Genomic DNA, 23,287 nt, shown 5'->3' on the forward strand with positions numbered 1-23,287 from the left:
ACCTGTTAGACAATCTTGTTCACGACGCAAGGAGATGATAGCCGTTGACTTTAATCCTTGCGCTATCGAGTGGGGCGGCAAAGAGATTAACGCAAAAGGGCGGTGCTTATTAAAAGCATTTGCCCAGTTAGATGTAATTCTGGCCGGAAAGGCGAAATTGGTTCAATTGCAGATATGACTTTTGTCAAGTCTGCGCTAGCACCTGACATGGCTTGGCAAGTTAGCGAGAACTTCACGTACAGCGACCACCAGGCAGTCACCTTTGAGCTAAGGACAGAGCTACGGGGCAGGAGACCCACACCCCGGAAGCCGAAATCCAAAGTCATTAGGATGGACTGCAAAAGCGATGGATGAGCAACAATTCATGGAAGTGTGGTTAGACCTGCCTAGCAAAGTAGGCACCTACATGGATAGAGCTCTCCATGTTACACAAAGCATCTCTAAAGCATATTACGCATCAGTGCCTAGGAACTGCTCATTCTCTACTAGATGACCCAATTATTGGTGGAATAGTGAACTTGAAAGCCTTAGATCGATTTGCCACAGACCCAGACGAACGGCTCTGAGGGCAATAGGTAGGATCGATCAAGGGCGACAGGAGCATGCCTATAGGGAATCGAATAGACATACCGAATAAGACCCTCAAATTTGTCGTCTAATGTAGACCGAATATGTTCGCGCAGCTTTTCGAAAGGTGCATGTCCGAGGGTATCTTTCCTGCACCACGGAAGTGGCGGAAGCTGGTACTGATGCCTAACGCTGACAAACCTCCAGGGGAACCGTCCTAGACACTATCGGGAAAATGTTGGAGCGGGTTATTTATAATAGACTACTCCCAGTCGTCTAGAGCCAAGGGGGCCTTTCAGATAGGCAGTATGGGTTCCGTAAAGCCGGATCAACCATTGATGCCATCAAAATAGTTACTGCCCTGGCCGAAGATGCAATTCATGAAACGGGTCGCATCAGCAAAGGTTGTGTGGTGGTGACCCTGGATGTGAGGAATGCATTCAACTCGGCCAATTGGAACCTTATACGAAAGTCTCTGGCGACCATTGGTGTTCCCACCTACCTCACCGCTATTATCGATAGTTTCTTGCATGAGCGGACACTTTGGTATAATACCGATGATGACCCAAGGAGTCCGTTGTCTCCGCGGGTGTCCCACAGGACTCTGTACTGCGCCCACTACTGTGGAACATCATGTATAATGATGTGCTCAACCTTCTGGTTTCGCAGGAGGCCACGGTGGTGGATTACGCCGATGATATAGCACTGGTTGTGGTCGCAAAGCATCTCGAGGATGCGGTATTGTACTCAAGCAAAGCAATCAGTGTTGTTAAGCCGGCCATCGAATATTTGGGGGTGATGATAGAAGAAAAATTCAATTTTAAGTAGCGCATAGGGCACACTTGCGAAAAAGCATCCATCATGAATATGACTCTGGACGGAATGATGCCAGACGTAGGCGGATTTGCAGGCTGCTCAACAGCGATGGGACCAGTCAGAAAAAGGTCTTTCGACTTTCAGGTTGATTTTTTCCATCGGGGAATGGCTGGAGAGAAAGCATGGGGAGCTCAATTATAATCTCACTCAGTTTCTCACCGGCCAGGGAGGATACCGTCAATACCTGAACAGGCTTAAATTGGACACCTCACCTAATTGTCCAAACTACGACGGGGTCCCAGAGGTCCCAGCGCACCTATTTCACTAATGTCCTAGGTTCGTGGAAGAAAGGCGGAATCCAGGGGAAACTCTAGGTGAAGTGCTATCACCGGAAAATTTTGTCCGGAGAATGGTAGCTTGCCAAGAAGACTGGGATGCGATCAATTCCATGATCGCCGTAATCCAGGATAAACTGCGAAAAGCAGAAGAAGTGAGAAAGATGCAGTTACGAACCCGGCGGGTAGACGGAAGGAGACCTAGCTAAAATAGGCTAGCTTCTCTCCGCCAGGTAATACCTAAAGGTGGTTCCACTGGATAGAGGGGGATTTGGGGGTGGTTTTAGTAGATAATAATCCCACACTTTGGCCTGCTCAGACAAGAGTATTTTGAAGATTTCTACCTCCTTAAAACAAAAACAAGTCGGGAAACCGGAAGCTGGACGCTTCAGGTACGAACGGTTTTGTGTATTTCTTAGTACGTAGCACGTAATATATGCATATGTCCATTTTCGGGTGATATTGACATTGATAGTCTTCAATTTTCAAAGAAGCAACAACTTCGACGTATTATAAATTTGTTAGTAATAGTACGATTTCCATCAAACTTGGTATGATCATGCTCTACATTATAGCCTACATCACTGCAGAATTTCGTGCCGTTAGGATGAATTTAAGGGGGGCTTCCAGCCAATTACAAAAAAATTATAGTAATATACTATTATTAACTTTCTTTGAACAGATATCGGTATGAAAGGTATTTCGGAGCCAAGACACTATATAGTGGCACCCTCCTGATTTTTTTCAGATTTTTCGGTTTGGTAGTTTCTGAGAATGGCCCCCTTAAAGAAATGATCACTTTCAACCCCCCGCACTCCCCACGTTTCCAACAAATGTCAAAACTAAGACCGGCTTCGAAAAGTACTAATCGAGACCTTCAATTTGATACCCCACATGACTATATTTGATGAAAAAAAATTTTACACCCCCCTTTTGCATGTATGGGGACCCCCCCTTAAGTTCAACGTAAAAGGATGTAACTCACTGTATGTGTGAGCGTTCACAGTTCCCACCTTTCTACCAAATTTGGTGTCAATCTCTATAACCGTCTCTGAGAAAAATGCGTGTGACGGACAGACAGACAGACAGACAGACAGACAGACGGACAGACAGACAGACAGACAGACAGACAGACAGACAGACAGACAGTAAACCGATTTTAATAAGGTTTTGCGTTTACACAAAACCTTAAAAAGACATACGGGCAGACAGACAGCAAACCGATTTTAATCAAGTTTTGTTTGCACAAAACCTTAAAGATGTGCTTTTCTCACCACAAATTCTGGCGTTTGACTGTACTTTCCTCGAGTTTTAACCACTTTATAAATAATAAAATCTTGTTAAAGTCATTTTATCCTAAGTGCTCAATTTTTGGTAGTTATAATAGGTTAAATCGAAACCCATTTCCAATTACTAGGAGCAGCTGAAAAATTAGATTAACAGAAAAAAAATACCAATAAATTCGGCTGCTATTCTAAGTGTAACTGCAACTTACTAAATCATCGCAATCTTGAACAAACATAACTCGAAACGAATCTCAACAAGGAAGTACAGTTAATTCCAACCATCTTAAGTAGGTGATTGAGTGTAAGATCGAATTATGGCAAATCATTACTTCAGTAAAATAATTATAACAATGAAATATTCTTTATGTCTTTTTACGCAAGAAGGGACTTTGAAATAGATAGTCGCCGGTGAATTGAATCGTCTTCTTCTTTTTCTCTTCTTCTTTTTCTTCAGCCTTTGTCCCGTTCACAAGCGGGGTCGGCTCGTCGTGATCGGCTTCGCCATTTGGCTCTATCGAATGCCTGATCTGGGTGCAATCTCGAGGCTTTCAAATCCCCGTCCAGCGTATCAAGCCACCGTTGCTTAGGTCTGCCTTTTGGTCGTTTACCATCGACTTCGATGTTCAGACCAATCTTGGCAAGTGAATTCTCGTTTGCACGAATTGCGTGACCATACCATCGAAGACGCCTCTCTCGCAACTTTTCCACGATCGGTGCAACCCCATAACGATCGCGGATATCCTCATTTCGGATGTGATCTAAACGTGTGACGCCACTAGTCCAACGTAGCATCTTCGTCTCCATTACCGCAAGACGTCGTTCATTGTCTTTTATGGTCGGCCAACACTCAGAACCATAGAGAGCGACTGGACGGACGACATTGCGGTAAATTTTAGATTTGAGACGTTCGTTGATACGTCGATCACAAAGGATACCAGTTGTGGAACGCCACTTCATCCAGGTTGCGTTAATGCGTGAAGCAATTTCATAACGCAGCTCTCCATTGGCTGATAGCGTTGACCCGAGGTATTAGGTTGTTGCAAATGAAATGTCGGATATTTGAGTAAAATTTCAAAAAACTATAACTTTTATGAAAATTAATTTTATTAGTCAAAATAAGAACCAGCAGCTTCAATGCACTTCTCCCAACGAGATACAAGGGCATTTATTCCAGTTTCGTAAAAGTCTGAGTTTCTAGAGCTAAGAAATTCTTCAAAGGCACTTTTGACAGCTACTTCATTGCTGAATTGTTTCCCCGCCAAAAAGTGATCCAAATGCTTAAAAAAGTGGTAGTCGGTTGGCGAGAGGTCGGGTGAATATGGTGGATGAGGAAGAGTCTCATATCGTAATTCATTTAATTTTTGGACCGTCATTCTGGAAACATGAGGCCGGGCGTTATCATGGAGCAGTATCACTCCACCTCTGTTGACCAATCTAGGCCGCTGAACACGTAATTTCTCGTGCGTTTCATCAAGTTGGGCACAATATTTCTCTGCATTAATTGTTTCACCACGCTCCAAAAACGAATAATGAATAATTCCAGATGCAGACCACCAAACAGTTACCATTACCTTCTTCGGGTGAAGGCTCGGTTTTGGTATGTATTGTGGAGGCTGATCGGCATCTAGCCATTGCGCTGATCTGCGACGGTTGTCGTACAATATCCACTTTTCATCACATGTCACTATTCTGCGCAAAAAGGGATTGTTCCTGTTGCGGTTGAGTAGAGAACTGGATATTTCCATTCGCAGCGCCATGTTTTGCTCGTTGAGTTCATGCGGAACCCACTTATCAAGCTTCTTCACCTTTCCAAGCTGTTGTAAGTGCCGAGATACTGTCGAATAGTGTACGCCTATTTTCTCTGCAATGTCACGAATCGATGATCGGGGATCAGATTCCACTATCAAACGCAACTCGTCGTTGTCGATCGATGGTCCTGGGTGTCCACGAGGTTCACTTTGGAGGGTCATGTCGCCTGATCGGAATTTTTCGAACCACCGCTGTGTCGTTCGTTCGTTTGCTGCGTCAGCTCCAAATGCTCTGCAAATGTTTCTGGTTGCCTCCGCTGCGTTGTGACCAAGTTTAAATTCGTATAGAAAAAGTAGACGTTTTTGACTCCCTTCCATGCTTTTTTCTTTGAGTTTTACTTGGAACTTCAATGACGATTGAAACTGAAATGACTCCTTGATCGAACGAACGACTATTTATACTCAATTATCCCATACCACCAGAGTCACCTTGCGGCAGTTTTAAACATTAAAATCATAACTAACTTCACTTCATTGAAAAATCCGACATTTCATTTGCAACAACCTAATATTTAAATCGCTCAGTTCTGGGCAGATCACTGCCGCTGACAGTGATTGTGCCTGTTTCATGGGGATCGGTCGTCAAAAATTCAGTTTTGTTTAAATTCAATCTGAGACCGTGTTGCATGAGGCGATCATTCCATTTTTGAACAAGTTGCTCGAGATCATTTTTGCTATCAGATGCTAGAAAAACATCATCTGCATAAAGCAGTGTGTAGGGCGCTGGACGTTGGATATCCCGTGTGACGGTGTCCATAACAAGGACAAAGAGGAGTGGTGAGAGGGCACTTCCTTGATGAACTCCAACAGAGACACGAAGCGGTTTTGATACACCCGCCATACTTCGAACTTTACTTTTCGGATCGTGGTAGAGCAATTGAACCCAGCGCACGAGTTCTTCTGGCACGAAGTGTTGTCGTAAAGCATACCAGATGAGTTCGTGTGGTACACGGTCAAACGCTTTCTCAAGATCCAGAAAGGCAATGTAAAGAGGGCGATGCTTCTCACGGTGTTTCTCCATGAGTAACCGCGCAGTGTGTATTGCGTCAGTAGTTCCGCAGTTCTTGACAAATCCGGCTTGATTCACGGTTATTTCAACGATTTCGCGAATACGGTTGTCAAGAATGCGTTCAAAAATCTTCATGGTATGGGAAAGTAACCGGATCGGACGGTAATTTGAACATTCTGCTGGGCTACCTTTCTTTTTCCATATTGGAACAGTGGTACTTTCTTGCCAGTCAGATGGTGTTCTTCCTTCCTGAATAACCCGGTTAAAGAATTCACTGAGCCACGGTGTTGGGTCCCAGCTCTTTGCTTTCCAGAGCTCAGATGCGATGTCGTCAGGTCCTGTTGCTTTCCCCGATTTCATTTGTTTTATTGCCTCCTCGACTTCAGTTACGCTGACTGGTGGAACTGTTCCAAATGTCGGCAATGATTGTGGAAGTGGAGGATGAGCAAATTCTTCAGTTGAAATCTGCTCGAAGTATTCTCGCCATCTATCCGTCGCGGCTCGACGATCAGTAAGCAAAGTACCGTTCTTGTCATTAACACAACAGAAGTGTTCGATATCCTGTGTGCGTTCATCACGGCTTTTAGCAAGTCGGTACAGATCTCTCTCGCCATCCCGAGTGTCCAGTTTATCGTAAAGATTTTTGAAATGGTTCGCTCGGGTGACAGCGACCGCTTTCTTTGCTTCCCGGTTGGCATTCTTATAAATTTGCCAATTAGCAGGCGTTTTATCGTCGAGAAATTTGTGGTAGAGGCGTTTCTTTTCACGGACCTTCATTTCAACATCATCATTCCAAAGCCAAGTATCTCGGTTGATGTACCGCTTACCCGGCTTGGTGACCCCGAGGGTTGCAGAGGCCGCTTTGTGGATCGTGTCTTTCATTTGGTTCCATGATTCTTCCACATTCGTAATGGTTGGCAATCGTATGAGTGAGACCGTTTCTTCGTTCTTCTCACCAAATCGCCACCATTTAATGCGCGGCGGGCCAGTGCGTTCCTCACGCCGTTTTATCGGTGGCTTAATTCGCAGGACAGCAATCAACGGCCGATGTTGAGGTGCGATGGTCTCATAGGGAACGACTTTGCAATCAGTGACAGTGGTAAAATATTGGCGTCTTATGAGAATATAGTCGATTTGCGTTTTATTGTTCCCACTATAAAATGTGGGAAGATGAGACAATCGTTTGATGAACCATGTATTCATAAGTACAAGGTCATGGGTGTCCGCAAAATCGATTATACGTTCGCCACCTTCATTGCGCGCTCCGAACCCCTTTCCCCCATGGCACCTGCTACCGTCTGCCTTTTCACCCACATGACCATTAAGGTCGCCGGCAATGATTATGTAATCATCAGCAGGCACGTGACAAGTCTTTTCATCGTGAAGCATATTATCGAAGCGGATGGAATTTAAAAGCCTGGGCAGGAATTATTGTAGACCAACTTATAGTCATTTACATCGGTTGACAGGTGAAGGGTATAAATATTTTTTTGCGGGATGTCCCGCTCGAGTTATTACAAAATGTGTCACTTAGTAGAAGGAGCAAGATGTGGTCGACATATCCTGCAAAATTTTCACATTTCCAGGCCTGTAACCGCCACTAATTGTGTAACTAGGATGAAACGATGTTAACAAGATTGTATTACGGTGAAACGGAGAAAACTTTTCTTGCAGAAAATTGGTACACTGTGTATGTCAAAATTCGAGAAAAAATGGTGTAAACAGAAAACTTGATGAGAGAAAAGTAAAAAATTTGCATTTGGGCAGTTCTAACTTCTACAAAACTTGGTCCATTTCCACAAGCAGAGTAATGTCCCAGCTGCAATTTGACGTCTATTCGAATGATTTTAGTTGTGTTTAGGCGACGATTTTTTCTAGATATTAAAATGCCTTAATTTTTTTGCTGGCTGACATACAGCTTGTCTGGTAATTTTGGAACACCCTGTAAACGCAAAAGATAAATGCGAATTGTTGAGGCACTTTTTAATATGCAAATTTTACGTCTTTTGTGCAATTTTAACCCTGTTGATAGCGCTTTATCTTCCACCTAGCCTTCTAATAATATTTGTCCTGTATTTATGGGTCTTCACTTTATATGTATGACCAAACCCCGCCCATGCGTTAGCCTTCTCGTAGGCATTCTGGCTCAGCGCGGCTATTGCTTCACCGACAACATTCCAACCACTTCCAGTTAACATTTTTTGTGCGGGTCACATAAATTTTCATGTAGCCAGTTCTTAGACTAAATATGGGCCATGTGGAAATGCGAGATGTCCGCGCTAAGATGGTTTTAAACATCGAAGTCCACGGAGAGCCAAAAGTTGATCGAAGCAACGATGCGTGTCATGTTGGCTACGATGGAGTCACGGAGAACGCAGCGCACCTATTTTTCTGCTCTTAGATACTTGTAGTGGAAAAGAAAAAAAAACCTGATGAAACTGTAGGAGAATTCCTGGTACTGGTTACGATCAACTCAATTATTGTATTTATCCAAAATAAACCGTGCAACATGGACGAGACCAGGGAAGTGCCATAGAGGGGAAAAAGAAAACACTACAAGTTTCGCTGGAAAGGAAAGTTCTGGTCGTTGGTTTGAGTGGGAAAAATTTCAAACACTGGTGTATCGAAGGCTAAACGCATTGCATAAGGTTTTTTTCCTTATCCTGTAAATACTTTCATTTTTTCCCACATACAATCCTTTCGGAAACCACGTGCCTCCTTCCTCAGTGCTAGTACCAAATTCCTAATTATTAGGTACTACCACTGAGGAAGGAGGCACGTGAAGACATTTTATACTGGCAACAGTACAATAATCTCAAAAGAAAGCCGACATTCCGTTCCCTACGAGACCATCGCACCTCAACATCGGCTACTGATCGATCGATGCGAATCGATAATAATAATAATAATAATCATTGGCATAATAATCCAATTGGATTAGGACTTTGAAATGTGTTAGAGTATTTCATTCAAAACCGTAACTGTACCCTACAGTATACTGTTGGAAGCAATATGGTCAGCATTGCGTTCGCCCGAGATTATTGCCCAGATTTGACAGTTAAATGAACAGGTATCCGACATTCAGTCATACTAGCAAATCCCTCTGCCACCAGTGAGATTTGAACCACGACCTCGCAAGTGCATCAACCACTTCAGCGATTCGAATCAAACCACCGCTAAAACAGCGTGAAGAACGCACTGACCCGCAGCATATTAAATTTTGGCGGTTTTGTGAGAAGAAAGAAGAAATGATCTGGTAATCGCATAACCAACCGTTAATAACCATAATCCACAAAGTGTCCTATGCGTCGAGGTCACCAGCGAGGTAAGCGGTTCAGCAACCGAAACAGTTGGTTTTCGAATGACGATGTCGAAATCAAGGTCCGTGAAACGAAACCCCTCTACACAACTTTCTCGAAAATAAAACACCAGCGAATAAACTGAACACTCGGGATGGCGAAGGAGACATCTGCATCAATTGTCAGAAACCGATACCAACGCACTTCCACCTGTCAGCGCAAATGAAGTCAAGAAAGCAATCAAATGAATGAAACCGGAGAAAGCAACAGTATATGACGACATTGCATATGAGCTCAGGAAAGCAAAGATATGGGACCCGAAAGTATGGCTCAGTGAATTCGTTAGGTGGGTTATTCAGAAAGGTAGAATACCATATAACAGGCAAGAAAGTACCACAGTTCGAATATGGAACAAGGAAAGTAGTTTAACCAAATGTTCCGACCCGGCTGTTGTCCTACACCATGAAGATTTTTGAACGCGATTTCACATTCATAATCCCCAACGGCGCAACAACCGGTATGCGGTCTAGGTCTGCCTTAATAAGGAACTCCAGACTTCCCGGTTTTGCCCCGAGGTCCAGCAATTCGATATCCCTAAAAGCTATCTTCCTTCCTGACCTACGCCATCGTTACATCTCAGGCAGGGTCTGCCCCGTCTTCTTTTCTAACATAGATATTGCATTTATAGACTTTCCGGGCTCTTTCATCATCATCCATATGGATTAAGTGACCCGCCCACCGTAACCGATGTTATCGGTTGCGGCCCAAGATAGAAGAAATTATCGACGGTCTCAAAGTTGTAGTCTCCTATCTTTATTCTTCCCCTTTGACCAGTGCATTTTTATGTTGTCGGTTTATTGGTTTACGGTGCTGATGTTGCAACCATATGTTCTGTCTTGCTTTCATTGAAGTGCAGCCCAAGATCTCGCGCTACCTGGTCGCTTTAGTTGAAGGTAGTTTATACGTCTCGCGCAGCTCTTCTCAAGATATCGAAATCGCCAGCATAAGCCAGTAGGTGGGTGGGTCGTCGACCGTTGTTGATGTTTAAAGTTGATGAAAAGATGGTGCAACTGATGTCCATATTCCAACGGTTTTTCCATCGCTTGCCGCAGAGAGAAAATCTGATTTGTTTGTGGCAGTATTTGTCCATCGTCTTCAGTTGACGGGACCTCCAACTCGCCGATATTCTGGTTGTTCAGTAGTTCATCAAAGTATTCAACCGGTCGCTCAATATACCTTGTCTTTTTCCGTCCCTACTAGGCTGTCAAAATCCCCAAGTATGATTTTGATATCATATCAGAGGCAGGCTTCGAGGGTTTGTTCTACTGCCTAGTAGAAGGTATCCTTCTCCGACTCTGCAGTCTCCTTTGTAGGGGCATATATTTGTAAATATGCCTCGCAATCGCAGTGTGCATTCCCGTTCGCTTATATTTCCAAAACCGATAACAGCAGGTTCCATTTCTTGGCTGGCTAAGAAACCTATTCAACGCGCATGGTTTAGTTGATGACCACTATAATATATAGTGTACAGACTCTTCTCCAGGAAGTCGGTCTCGGTCCAACGCATATCCTGAAACGCTGTTACATCAGCCCTATATTGAAACAGGGTATTAGCTAGCTGTTTGGCAGCTGTACATGAAGCGCACATTCCATGAGAAAATGCGCAAATCGTTATTCCGTTGTCGTTGTGTTATCAGTCTAGTTCGAGGCTCCTGTTGTGGCTTCGTAACAAGTTGTTTTCCGTGTAGGGTTGTCAGCCCTAACCAACCCTCAACCTGGAGGACCAATTGGACAATTTGTCCCATTTTCAGGCGCGGGAGACTCGTCTTCATCTTTCTCCCTCTGCAGCTTTTCGTTAAGAAAGAGCTCACAGCGGTCACCACGTGGAGGTGGAGATAGGGTTTGGTAGTAGAGCTGTTGGTGTTGGTGCAGCAGGCGTTCCTCAGGTTTTATGCTCCATCGAGAGTACCCTTTGACCATCACATTGTTTACATTGCGTTTCTTAATCTAGAAAAATTATTTCACAGTGTGTCACACAAACTCATCTGGTATGCTTAACGGCAACACCTAAAACCAGAAGAATCCAGGCGCTGGGTTATAATAATAATAATCGTTGGAGCAACAATGCAATTGGACCGGGGCCTTGAAGTATGTTAAAGCACCTCATTCAAGACTATAACGGTAGATTCCAGGATTACCCTATAGGAGGCAATGTGGTCACCATTCTCTCGCCCGAGATTATTACCCTGATTTGACTCAGGTACTCATTCACAGCTGAATCGATTGGTATCTGACGTTAAATCACGATACAAATTCCACCGCCTCCAGTGAGATTTGAAACACGACCTTTCGTACGACAGAATTGTGCTCTAACCACTCAGCTATCCGGACATGCGCCATCCGAAAAGTGAAGTTCGAAGCGTCACTTTTTCTCTTTGAAGCATCCTCTTACTAGTCCGCTTTGTTCTTGTTATCGACACCGTCACACGGAATATCCAGCACCTTATACACTGCTTTATGCAGACGATGTTTTTCTAACGTCTCATAGCAGAAATTATCTCGAGCAACATGTTCGAAAATGGAATGATCGCCCCATACAACACAGTCTCATATTGATTGAATGAATAAAACTGCAATTTTCACTACCGATCCCCATGAAGAACAGTCAATGGCAGTGACCTGCTAAGGACTGAGCAATTTAAATGTATCGGGTCAATGCCATCAGCCAATGCTGAGCTGCATTCTCAAATCGGTTTACGCATTAGCCCAACCTGGATGAAGTGGCGTTCCACAACTAGTGTTTTTTGTGATCGACCTCTCAACGAACATCTCAAATCTAAAATTTACCCCAATATCATCCACCCAGTTGCCTTCTATGGCTCTTTGTGTTGGCTGACAATAATTAACAATGGTCGGCATATTTTGGTAATGGAGACGAAGATGTTGCGTTGGACTAGTGGCGTGACACGCCTTGCTCAAATCCGAAATGAGGGTATCCGCGATTGATATGAGGTTGCACCGACCGAGAGAGACGTCTTCGATGGTATGGTGACGTATTTCACTCTAAGAAAAAATTCGTTGTCCAAGATTGGTCTGAAAATCGAAACGTTCATTTCAAGTGACATGAATGTGCAGTGATTTACATGGAGTCATATCGCCGATAAGCCGTATATTGAATATGGGTAATTGCCAATAGGTCAAAAAACTTAGGACTAGGCAACTAAGCAATATATCATGTAATTTATTAATAATAATAATCGTTGGCGCAACAATCCATATTGGATCAGGGCCTTGAAGTGTGTTAGAGCACTTCATTCAAAGACCGTAACGGTACACTAGGAGGCAATGTGGTCAGCATTACGCTCGCCCGAGATTATTACCCTGATTTGACTCAGGTACTCATTCACAGCTGAGTCGACTGGTATCCGACGTCAAATCACGATGCAAATTCCACTGCCACCAGTGAGATTTGAACCGCGACCTTCCGTATGACAGTCTAGTGCTCTAACCACTGAGCTATCCGGACACATGTAATTTATTGCTTTCAAAATAGTATTCAAACAAACCGAAATGTTTAATAAATATTCCCTTCTTTGGAACCCCTTATTTGGAAACTATTGACTTTGTTGTCACGCTGCGCTATTATGCCTAGTTCCTCCATCTAAGGACGCATTCATGGAAAGGAATATTAGAAACCACACAAATGTTTACGTGTAACAACATTCTATTCTTTCAGAATACTTAAATTTGTCCCTACTTCGGTTACTTACGGAATGAAGACTAGCACAGAACAGTGTCAACTTAATCTTGGTGTTGAAATAACAGCATTGTGTGCTATTAATGCATCGTGAAACATCCAGTTCGGTGCCACCGTTGCAGAAACCACGGTTCCTATATGAATTGATCTACTTTTCCGATGCTCTGTCCATTAATGCATATAGAGAAAGCACATTGGCCCGTCAGACTGAGAACCTTGGTTTTCTTGGTGTTTCGTCCAAATCCGGAGCCATTTGACACTAGATGTTTGAGAAAAAGTGTTATAGTTCATTGAATTCCTCCACGACTTCCGGACAAGGTAAAGTGAAGAACATCACCAATAGCAATAAAAAATAATATTGTTGCCAGTATGCAAAGATCTAAACTCCGCGCATTGTTCTAAAATGATCCGTAGCGTGTTGATATGGGCAATGCAGGAGGATTCGGAGAGGAAACCAGCACGCCCTCTGTCAATTAAGTGAGGAGGTAGGAAGGACACCGATATCACTCCAGTTCTCATATTCAAAAGGAGTGCCCTTCTTTGTAATTTTAACGATCAGTCCCTTCTTCCACTCACTGGGAAAAATCTCGGATTTCAGTACGAATGGGGGCTTTAGATCTGCAGTAACTGCAGTTATACGATAAATAACTCTACGTGGAGACCGTCAAGCCCAGTGGCTTTATTCCGTTTGAGAGCATTCCCGCCCGAAATGATGTCTCTTCTGGTTGAGAGAAGAGTCCGTATCCGCAACTTACCAGCCATTTCATATACAAAGAGCGGAACTTCACCAGATGTGATTCGGTTAAGAACCATTGTAAAGTGTTCTTTCCATCTTTTCAGTTGTTCATTATTGTGGATGAGAAATCGACCATTAACGTCCCTCACAGGACCATCCTGAGCTTCTTGGGATTTCACTCGGTATTGGAGTTCGAGCACATCACGCCCGCCATCGCTCGCAGTGGTCAATAGAGCTTTCAACTCTTTCTGTTCATCAGTCTGCATCTACGATTCCGCAGTCAGTCAGATGTTATGACGCTCCTTTGGGTCTTGGCGGGCGATCTGTGTAGTATCCCAGAGCAGAGCATTTTTAATTGCAGTCCAATGCTCATCGATATTCTCAGGCGGGTTCCTCAGTATATCTGACTTCCGATCAGCAAGATAGCTCTCCCACTGTCGAGTGGCAGCTGGATCATAAAAGCGGTCGACGTTAAACTAAGGGGGCGGCAGTTCCCTAGCCCTGCGAGAAGTGGCAGGTGGAACACCCAGGCGAATGTAAATGACCATCAGATGATGATCCCTTTCGAGCACAATTTCAGTGCCTCTCTCGCTAAGCACATCCAGGAGGCAACACCTAAATCTACTGATGATCTGATTTTTCGTGCGGTGTCAGCCAGTTTCAATCCAACTGACCTCACCAACTGACAGGGTTTACGCTCGAATAAAGTACTACCAATACGAGGCGGTGGAAGTTCCAGGAATCCACCAACCTGCCTGTACTTCCCCGTCACATGTCCGAGCAAGGTGTTGTCAGATTTCACCTTGACATTCAGATCAACCATCACGATCACAATGTCATTTTTAGGAAGGCTCCCTTGAATAGCGTGTTATTGCTTGTAGAAAGCATCCTTCTGCAATAAATCGGAAGTCTCCGTTGGTGCATAGTTCTGTATACTTGCGATGTTCTTTAACTTGAATTGAAATTTTGCATTTCGAAGTCTGTTAGAAACCGGCTTCCAGGTGAGTAGAGCGTGACTTGCGGTAGCCATCGAGTGCAACTCCATACCGGATTGGCTTCTGTTACTATTTGGCTTTGCAGAGAACAAAACCACAACACAGTCCACAACAGTCCCATCAGTCTCCCATCAGAATGTTCAGCTTATATTGCTGGAATTCCCGCTCAAGTAGGAGAAGCCGAGCAATCTGAGGACTCCTGCTACCATTGTCCAGAAACGTAAAGATTCCAGAAAAAAGTTATAGCCGGTATTCGATAGCCAAAGCGTTGTTGACGTTTCGGTAGCAATAAATTTCCAAAATTTACAGGTTGCTAGCTCACAAATTGCTTTCCCTGTTAGTCCTCTTTTATTCCAACACACATTGCTTACGTCCCAATTCACAAAGCAAGGCACAAAAATATTATTTCATATATTTACTAAGCAAATATACATATTTATAAGCAATGATCGTAGCGTAACTGCGCAGACATTGTAGATAACAGATCACAATTGTCGGGGAGGATATTTTTGCTGCACTGAATTTGAATATCTGTTGTGTCTGTAAGTATGAGTATACTTTTGTCGTGTCTGTAAGCGGCTACATGTTGCGGCGGCACGTTTAGATGAATAATTTTTTGTGCGTATGGTCCATCTTTTTGGTAAAAGTCAAATTTTTCTCAATTAAATTTGCATACGTTTAGTTTTCATATTGGAAATGAACATGAAAGTTGGCTTAGGGTCTTTATACGACGTCTATACTATAATACGTGCTGTATTTGTAATGTGCTTTTAAATATGAATACATTTCTCTATAGATAAGAGGTAGGTAAGAAAAAAAACTATTCTGAAGTGAGCTGCGCATTTCGTGTTTGATCCGCTATGCGGGGGATACGTTGTGTTCTGGTAAGTGTCTGTGTCTTTTTGTCTGTGCCATGTCTGATACGCTACGTGCTGGATATCCTGCATACCAAATATGAATAGGACTTAGTGCGAATTGTTAAATAAGGAAAAACATTTTCCTGTCCATTATTTCTAGAGCGCCCCCGCTGTATAATGGATAGCAGTGGCGGTTGGATAACACTGGAGCGGTGCTTCGGATTCATACACTGAACCTGTATATTAAATAAGTAAGAATACCGGAATCCGGCGCTTCGGGTGTAAAAGTTTTTATGTTCATCTTATGTGAGAAACTTTCTACGCACATTTTACCATTGGTATGTGGCTAAAAACCCAAAATATCCCTTTTTCAAACTACAAGGAATATGCACATATTATAGACGTGGATATTATGCTCACCCTAAACAAACAAACACTGCCTATTACCAAAGACTATATACTTATATACGCACGTATATAAATTGATCGTACACATATTTACGATTTACTTCATGCATAAAAGTATACATATGCATATATAAAGAATGTATATTGAATATCGCCTGTTCAAAAAATACCTTAGATTAAGCGTAGCTGTTAAGGTAGCACTTAAGTTAAGTTAATTTAGTATTGTAATTTTATAGGGTAAATAAAAATTGTTGTTTTGCGGAAAAAAAAAAAAAAAAAAAATTGTTGTTTTTTATCGCCTGTTCAATGTACAAATATATCTATCTGAATTGGGAACTACCTCAAAGCTTCATTTACATATACATACATACCTTATATATCCATACATATGTCTGGCTGGAGTAATTGATATTGATATATAAATGATTAAAAAACTAAAACGAATGTTTCCCTGCGACCTTCCATTCACATGAGCACACTCTGTTGTAGTATTAATGAATTGATGTGTTATGATGACGTCATACACATTAAGAATGCATGAAATTCATACAAAAAAAAGTTTTACCTTCTATAACTTTGTTAATAATATTAGGATTGCCTTCGAACTTCCTTATGTTATCCCTTATGCAAGTTTCCGGCAGAATTTCTAAAATATGCTAATATACTGTTATTAACTTTATTTGTACAGATATCGGAACGGGATGTATGTGATTCTTTTCAGATTTTGAGGTCGGATAGGTTCTGAAAACGAGACCTGTTACACTTTTTGGTGTTATTTCGAGCCCTCACTAAGCTACATTTCACGCTTTGTCAAATATGGGACCGATCTCGAAAAGTACTAATTGATACGTTTGATGGCACTTGGCCACATTCTGTGAAAAAAATTTTGCTCCCTCCATTCGCATGTATGGGGAGCCCCGTCAAACTTAACACAAAATGGCGCCACTTTCAGCATTTTCCAAATAAATCGGATGTGACAGACAGACAGACAGACGTCGAATCGATTCTAATAAGATTTTGTTTCACATAAATAATAAGGTTAAAAATGGTTCGAGCGAAGCTATGGAGAATTAAGCTACCATCCAACGCAGATCCTTTTGGGACATGGTGGTTATACAAAATCGAACATCGTTTCGGATTGGATGAGTCTCCCGACTATCCGGAAAATGACACTGTAGTTGACGACCTGCACCACATTGTGTTCCATCGTGTGAGATTTTTCAATGTAGATATCGGAACCCACAGTCTCGCTAAACGCGGTCAGAAGCTTGTTGAATCATGGCGAACATCACAATAAAAGCGTTACAAAAAACAATCAGGGTACTGAGATCGAGTCCAAAAAACCCGGGGTACTTGTGTTGTGTTGTGATAGGCAAGAGATTCCCCTGTACTCAATAGTATACTCAGTGCGACCATAGAATGCCCTTAAGCATAGAATTTACTCGTATCGTAGAGAAAACAGTGGACTGCTAGACACAGGAGAAAAATAATAAAGATAGAAACGAACAACTTGAGTACATTATACTGTCAACAATTTTCACTGAATTCACTAAAATGATCGAGCATCTTCCATCCAAACTTAGCATCGTGCTCATCAAACTTAGCTTCATGCTCATCCAGGGCTTCCTTAGTCAGGGACTCCGGACATCCCGGTTTTGCGCCGAGGTCCACCAATTCGATATCCTCAAAAGCTGCCTGGCGCCTACGCCATCGCTCCATCTCAGGCATGATCTTGCCGTTAAAAACTTTCCGCGCTGGATCACCATCATCATCCATACAGATTAGCGAACCGCCCATCATAACCTGTTGAACGGGATTTTTTCCACAAGCCGCGGTCGTGGTCTCGTTCAAAAATTTTGCTTGTTATGTGGGCTCCATCCACATGTAGGGGTCCGAAAGTTCTTCTGAGGATTCTTTTCTCGAACGCGAATGAAAGTTTGCAATTTTCCTTGATAAGAACCCAAGTCCCCGAGGAATACATGAGAACTGGCACAATCATTGTCTTGTACAGTAAGAGCCTATGGTGGGACGTTACGAGCGGAACATTTTTTGTTAGTTGAAATAGGCTCTGTTGGCAGCCAACAGCCTTGCGCGAATTTCATCGTTGTAGCTGTTACCGGTTGTGCTTTTCGACCTTAAATAATAGAAATCCAATATAAATCCAAAATTCCACCATGTACTTTGTCTTTACTTCATTAATGTGCAGCCCAAGATCTTGATTCGCCTGCTCGATCTGAATGAAACCAGTTTGTTTCCCATAATGTCATTATCGTCCGCGTAGGCCAGTAGTTGGGTGGACTTAAAGAGGATGGTGTCTTGCATTAACATCTGCAACGCGGACTACTTTCCCTGGGCTAGGTTAAAGAGAACGCGTGACAGGGCATTTCCTTGTCTTAGTTCGTTGTTGATGTTAACTCCGCCATGCTATTAACATAGTATGTTGGTTCCAAGCCCAGGTAAAGGAGGAGGGTTTGAGGCAATGTACTCTGTACTATCCTCATTAAAACAAGAATAAAATGCTGAGATCAGGGAAAGAGATAAATAGAGTATAGTTGGAGTTATTCCACTATGCTAAATCCTACCTGATCTCTCTTGGTGACAGGTCCCGCGACATGCCGACCAAGAAAATGCATACAATGTCGTTACAAACATGATGATCTTATTGAGTCACAGGCCTCGGAGAAATGCTAGGGCCTCCACCACAGTCGACGCGGCAGGACGGGCCCCTGTCCTGTCGAGAAATGGGCAAGGGTTCTTGACGCATGGAGGGCGTCAGGACGTAAGCAAGTTAGTCCGAACAAAACAAATACATGTCTGCACGCTAAGTGGTACCCTAAGTGGAAAGACAGAGGAACTCGCAAGAGCCCTTTGGAAAAGGCACATTAATATCTGCGCTCTACAAGAAACCTGATGGTCTGGTGCCAAAAGCTGCGACATTGAACGCGAACGCGGTAAAAATGGCTATAAACTATTTTGGTAATCCACACACTCAATATGGTGTTGGCATTGCCATCTCAGAGGGTTTCCTTTATGCCATTAAAGAAGTCGAACGATTCGATGATCGGCTGATGAAGCTGTAATGATAGTTTAGAGATAAGAGATCAAGTCAATCCCTTGAGTGGCCGATAACGACCTAGAGGGCAGAGCTATCCCAAAAAGCTAAACAAATTGGCAAAATTTGACCGTGAAGGTCCGCCCACAAAGATTGCAGCTCTATCAAAGCTCTCGGTCGACACGTTCTTGCACGCCTCTGTGCTAGCCAGGCTCGGGAATGTGGGGGGGTCCTTTGAGCGCTTTGATCCCTCACGCTTCATTACTAAAAACAACGTGCCTTTTCCGATGCGTGGGTCCGCACCGGATTTTAAAATCGATTTTAAGTAGGAATTCGCGACGGCCTATCGAATGAAAACCAGAACGCGAGGTAAATTGGAAAATAAAAAAAAAACCGGCTCGACCGCGCGCGTGGAGCCGTTTGTCTCCGGACCCGAGTGCCGCGATCAAGTAGGGGAAGATCCACGACGGATCACCGTCCCGATTGCCGTCCCTTCCGCCTCAGATCTTGTACGAGGCGCGGCCGGTGAGGTTCCCACCCTTCCTCGACATCCTCCGGCCAGTTATTCGATTAGAGGATGTCCCTTAGCATAAGAATTCCGTGGGAGTAAGGAGGAACTAAGGGGAGGAAGTCCTCAAACTACTTCATATTATTCACACATTATTTATAAGAGTTCAAGATCATAACAATAAAAAAAAATAAATTGAAAAAAAAAGTATGGTAAAAATTAAAGAAAGAAAAATTCAAAATTCAATTCAAAGAAAAAAAATATGGTAAAATTCAACTAATAATAATAAAAAAAAAACAACAAAAAAAAGAAAAATAAATGATAGAAAAATTATAACCAGGACTCACCCAGTTCGTCCCTCCGAGCTCGGCTGGCGGCTGGTGTAACAGGTTCCAAAAACAAAAGATTTATATAAAAAAAAAACAATTAAATACTATTAATCATTAATAATAACATGTTCGAACTCGCACGTTTCCCAGCCTTATTGTTCCTTTTGTTTTTCTTCTCACAAACTGGTCACTTTCCGAAAAACCACCTCCGAAACATCCAAAAATTCTCCGTCATCACCAAAACTTCTTGACACAGCCCGATGAGCAACCTTCTCTGGATATTCCTCCTCAGAATTCTCCGCCAAGACCAAAACTTCTAGCCACAGCCCGATGAGTCACCTTCTCTTGATCTTTCTCCTCAGAATTCTCTGCCAAGACCAAAACTTCTAGCCACAGCCCGATGAGTCACCTTCTCTTGATCTTTCTCCTCAGAATTCTCCGCCAAGACGCTCCAACCACCGTCCTCCAGCTCCAAAACCAAACTCTTGATATTTTTTTCCTCCGAATTCTCCGCCAAGACGTTCCAACCACCGTCCTCCAGCTCCAAAACCAAACTCCTGATATTTTTTTCCTCCAAATTCTCCGCCAAGACGCTCCAACCACCGTCCTCCAGATCCAAAACCAAACTCCTGATATTTTTTTCCTCCGAATTCTCCGCCAAGACGCTCCAACCACTGTCCTCCAGATCCAAAACCAAACTCTTGATATTTTTTTCCTCCGAATTCTCCGCCAAGACGCTCCAACCACCGTCCTCCAGCTCCAAAACCAAATTCTTGATATTTTTTTCTTCCGAATTCTCCGCCAAGACGCTCCAACCACCGTCCTCCAGATTCAAAACCAAACTCCTGATATTTTTTTTCCTCCGAATTCTCCGCCAAGACGCTCCAACCACCGTCCTCCAGATCCAAAACCAAACTCCTCTTTCTTCCCGCCAAAAACCTTCTCTCCAGCAACATTCTCGCTGCCTTTGTTCGTGCACCGCTTTTATTCCCGCTACATAGCCTTTCTCACTCGGCAATGTTGCGGCAACATGCGCATGCGCCTGCAGATGCGGCAAATCATTCCCCTCCTGTCAAGATCAATTCGCTTGAATACATTGAATAATGTGCAATCTGCGGCGAACTTTAAGGCAATTGCACACTATTAAATGCATTGTTTAAGCAAATTAATTAAGAAAGAGCCGAATGAAATTCCGCTCCCGTCGCGCAGCCGCGGTCAATACAAAGCTCACCATTATATCAGCCGATCGCACTTCACTTCTTCACCGCATACGCACCCCAGACAGGACGACCTGATGCCGAGAAAGATGCTGTGGCGAGGCAGGATTCGCGGCATTCGAAATTTATTTAATCATATTTGTTGTTGTTGGTTTGTTAGTTAATTGATGGTAGTAACGTTGGTAGGATTTATTCAATTACTTTCAGTACCTTTCCCATGGCGATTGTTTTATTTTCATCTCTAAGGGTGAATCTATCCATTTGCGGAAATATTTTAAATGCTTTAACACAAATCGATCAGGAACATTCGATTCGCATAATGGCAACTTGATCTTGCTTAACAAATCTTGGTCGTGTTTTCGATTGTTCGCCCGTCTTCTTGTCAACTAAGCAAATGAGTGCCTTAACAGGGATTTCTTTAGCTGCGCATGACCGCAGAATAGCCTGCACAAATGATGGAGTTATGCTCTAAAATCACGACTTAAGCGTCGAACACTTTGCCTACTCGAATTGGTGGATCGCAAAGAACGAAGCCAGTGGAGATTTCTTCTTCGTCAACATCCTTTAGTTTGACTTTCACGTTCTCACCAGGTGTAATGGAGGTCACTTCACAGTAGTCCGAGAAGAGCTGATCAACGGAGACTTGGATCTTATTAGGCATTATCAACATATTTTATCCCTTCTTCGCACAGCCTGATTCCACTTTACCCATAACGACTACACCCATATCCTTATATTTATCAGCAATTCGCATAACGAATGGTCCATCCAATCGGCGATTAAGTGTAGGAAAATTATCAAGAAATGGCATAAAACCCGATCCTCGGTACCATGGACAAATCGATTCATCAATTGGATCTCTAAGTCCAAAGCCAGTTAGCCCGGAGCAAGGCATGAAGGTCAAATCCTTATTTAGGTTGAAACCTAATTTCTTAAGATACGGCAGAATTTTATCTCTACAATCGTTGTAACGATTCTCATCCCAATTCACTGTTGGATCATCCATTTTATTAACAACAACAACTAAATGCTTAACACCGGCCGTTTTAGCTAACATAGCATGCACTCGTGTTTGTCCGCCACGTTCGAAGCCCGTTTCAAATTCACCTTTATGTGCGGATATAACTAATACGGCCAGATCGGCTTGGGCAGCACCGCCAATCATATTTGGTACAAAACTCACGGGATTTTTCACGTGCTTCGCGTTGTACGTTTGTCAATCATTCCGGTTAATGTCATAATTTGTCCACCGATTGTCGATTTACCAGCATCGCCGTGACCAATGAAGACATCACTAACATGTCCCTTTTTAACCTCATCATCATCATCAACTTCCGGTCGTTTCTTTTTCGATGTCTTTTGTACAACTTCACCCTCGCCTTCTTCTAACTCGGCTTCTTCCTCGTCATTTGGTTCTTTTTCGGTATCCCAACTGTCGGCTGGTTCGTCATTATTCTGTGGCGAGCGATTCTCAGGCGTGATGGAGGCGCTGACTGTTGCGGGAGCTGTAACAGGAGCGCCGCCGCCGCAGGAGTTGGAGGCACGGCGAGGGCCACGGCGCCTGTTGGGGTGGTCTGCTGCGACGATGGCAAGGATGACTGGGGTGTGCTGCTGGCCGGGGCCGCTCCATCACCGCCTCCCGCCGAATCCCCGTCCCCGGTGGCTGCTGCTGCAGGAGTGTCCGTTCACTGGCACTCTGTTACCGCCGCGACTGTGGCTGTCGTCGCCCCACTGTACGCGAAACTCGGCACGAATTCCATTGCGTTCATATTTAACGTGGAGAACTTGGCACTGAAGTCCGACGAGTTGCTGTCCTGGTGTCCCATATTTTTCCGGTACTTGTGCTCGCGACCGATCAAACTTTCGCCGAGGGCTCTGCGTCCTCTAATTCGCGACGTTTCTAATGTCTCATCGCCTGTAAGTTCCCACTCACGCGGCTCAGCACGACAAGCACGTTTCCTTCTTCTGTCGTGTGATCACTTTTTCGGGGAGATTTTTTCTATTCTAACTTAGTCTCACGCGATACTAGCTCGTTGAAACGAAATACAGTCGCCGCTCTCTAGTTTTTATACATCGCGAAAAATCCATTTTAATATCGTTTCGTCAAATCGTCCCGGAAAAGAGGAGAAGTGTGTGTGCCGCAGAGTTCGACGTCAGTTCGCGAAATTTAGAAGTTAAGAACAACGATGTTCACTGTCACAACATTTCATTTTATTTTATTAAAAACAATGGAACTGCAATGCTTCAACAAAGGGTGAATTTCATAAAAACCTTTTATAGAATCCTTTGACTATACCCAACGACACAA

At 43.4% G+C, this 23,287-nt stretch overlaps 1 pseudogene; it reads right to left on the bottom strand.

Moving 5' to 3' along the window:
• Positions 1-21,107: 21,107 nt before the first annotated feature.
• On the bottom strand, positions 21,108-22,805 carry LOC119653956 (annotated as a pseudogene).
• Between the last annotated feature and the right edge of the window lie 482 nt (positions 22,806-23,287).

This window comes from Hermetia illucens, chromosome 4, assembly GCF_905115235.1.
Source record: "Hermetia illucens chromosome 4, iHerIll2.2.curated.20191125, whole genome shotgun sequence".
NCBI classification, from domain to species: Eukaryota; Metazoa; Arthropoda; class Insecta; order Diptera; family Stratiomyidae; genus Hermetia; species Hermetia illucens.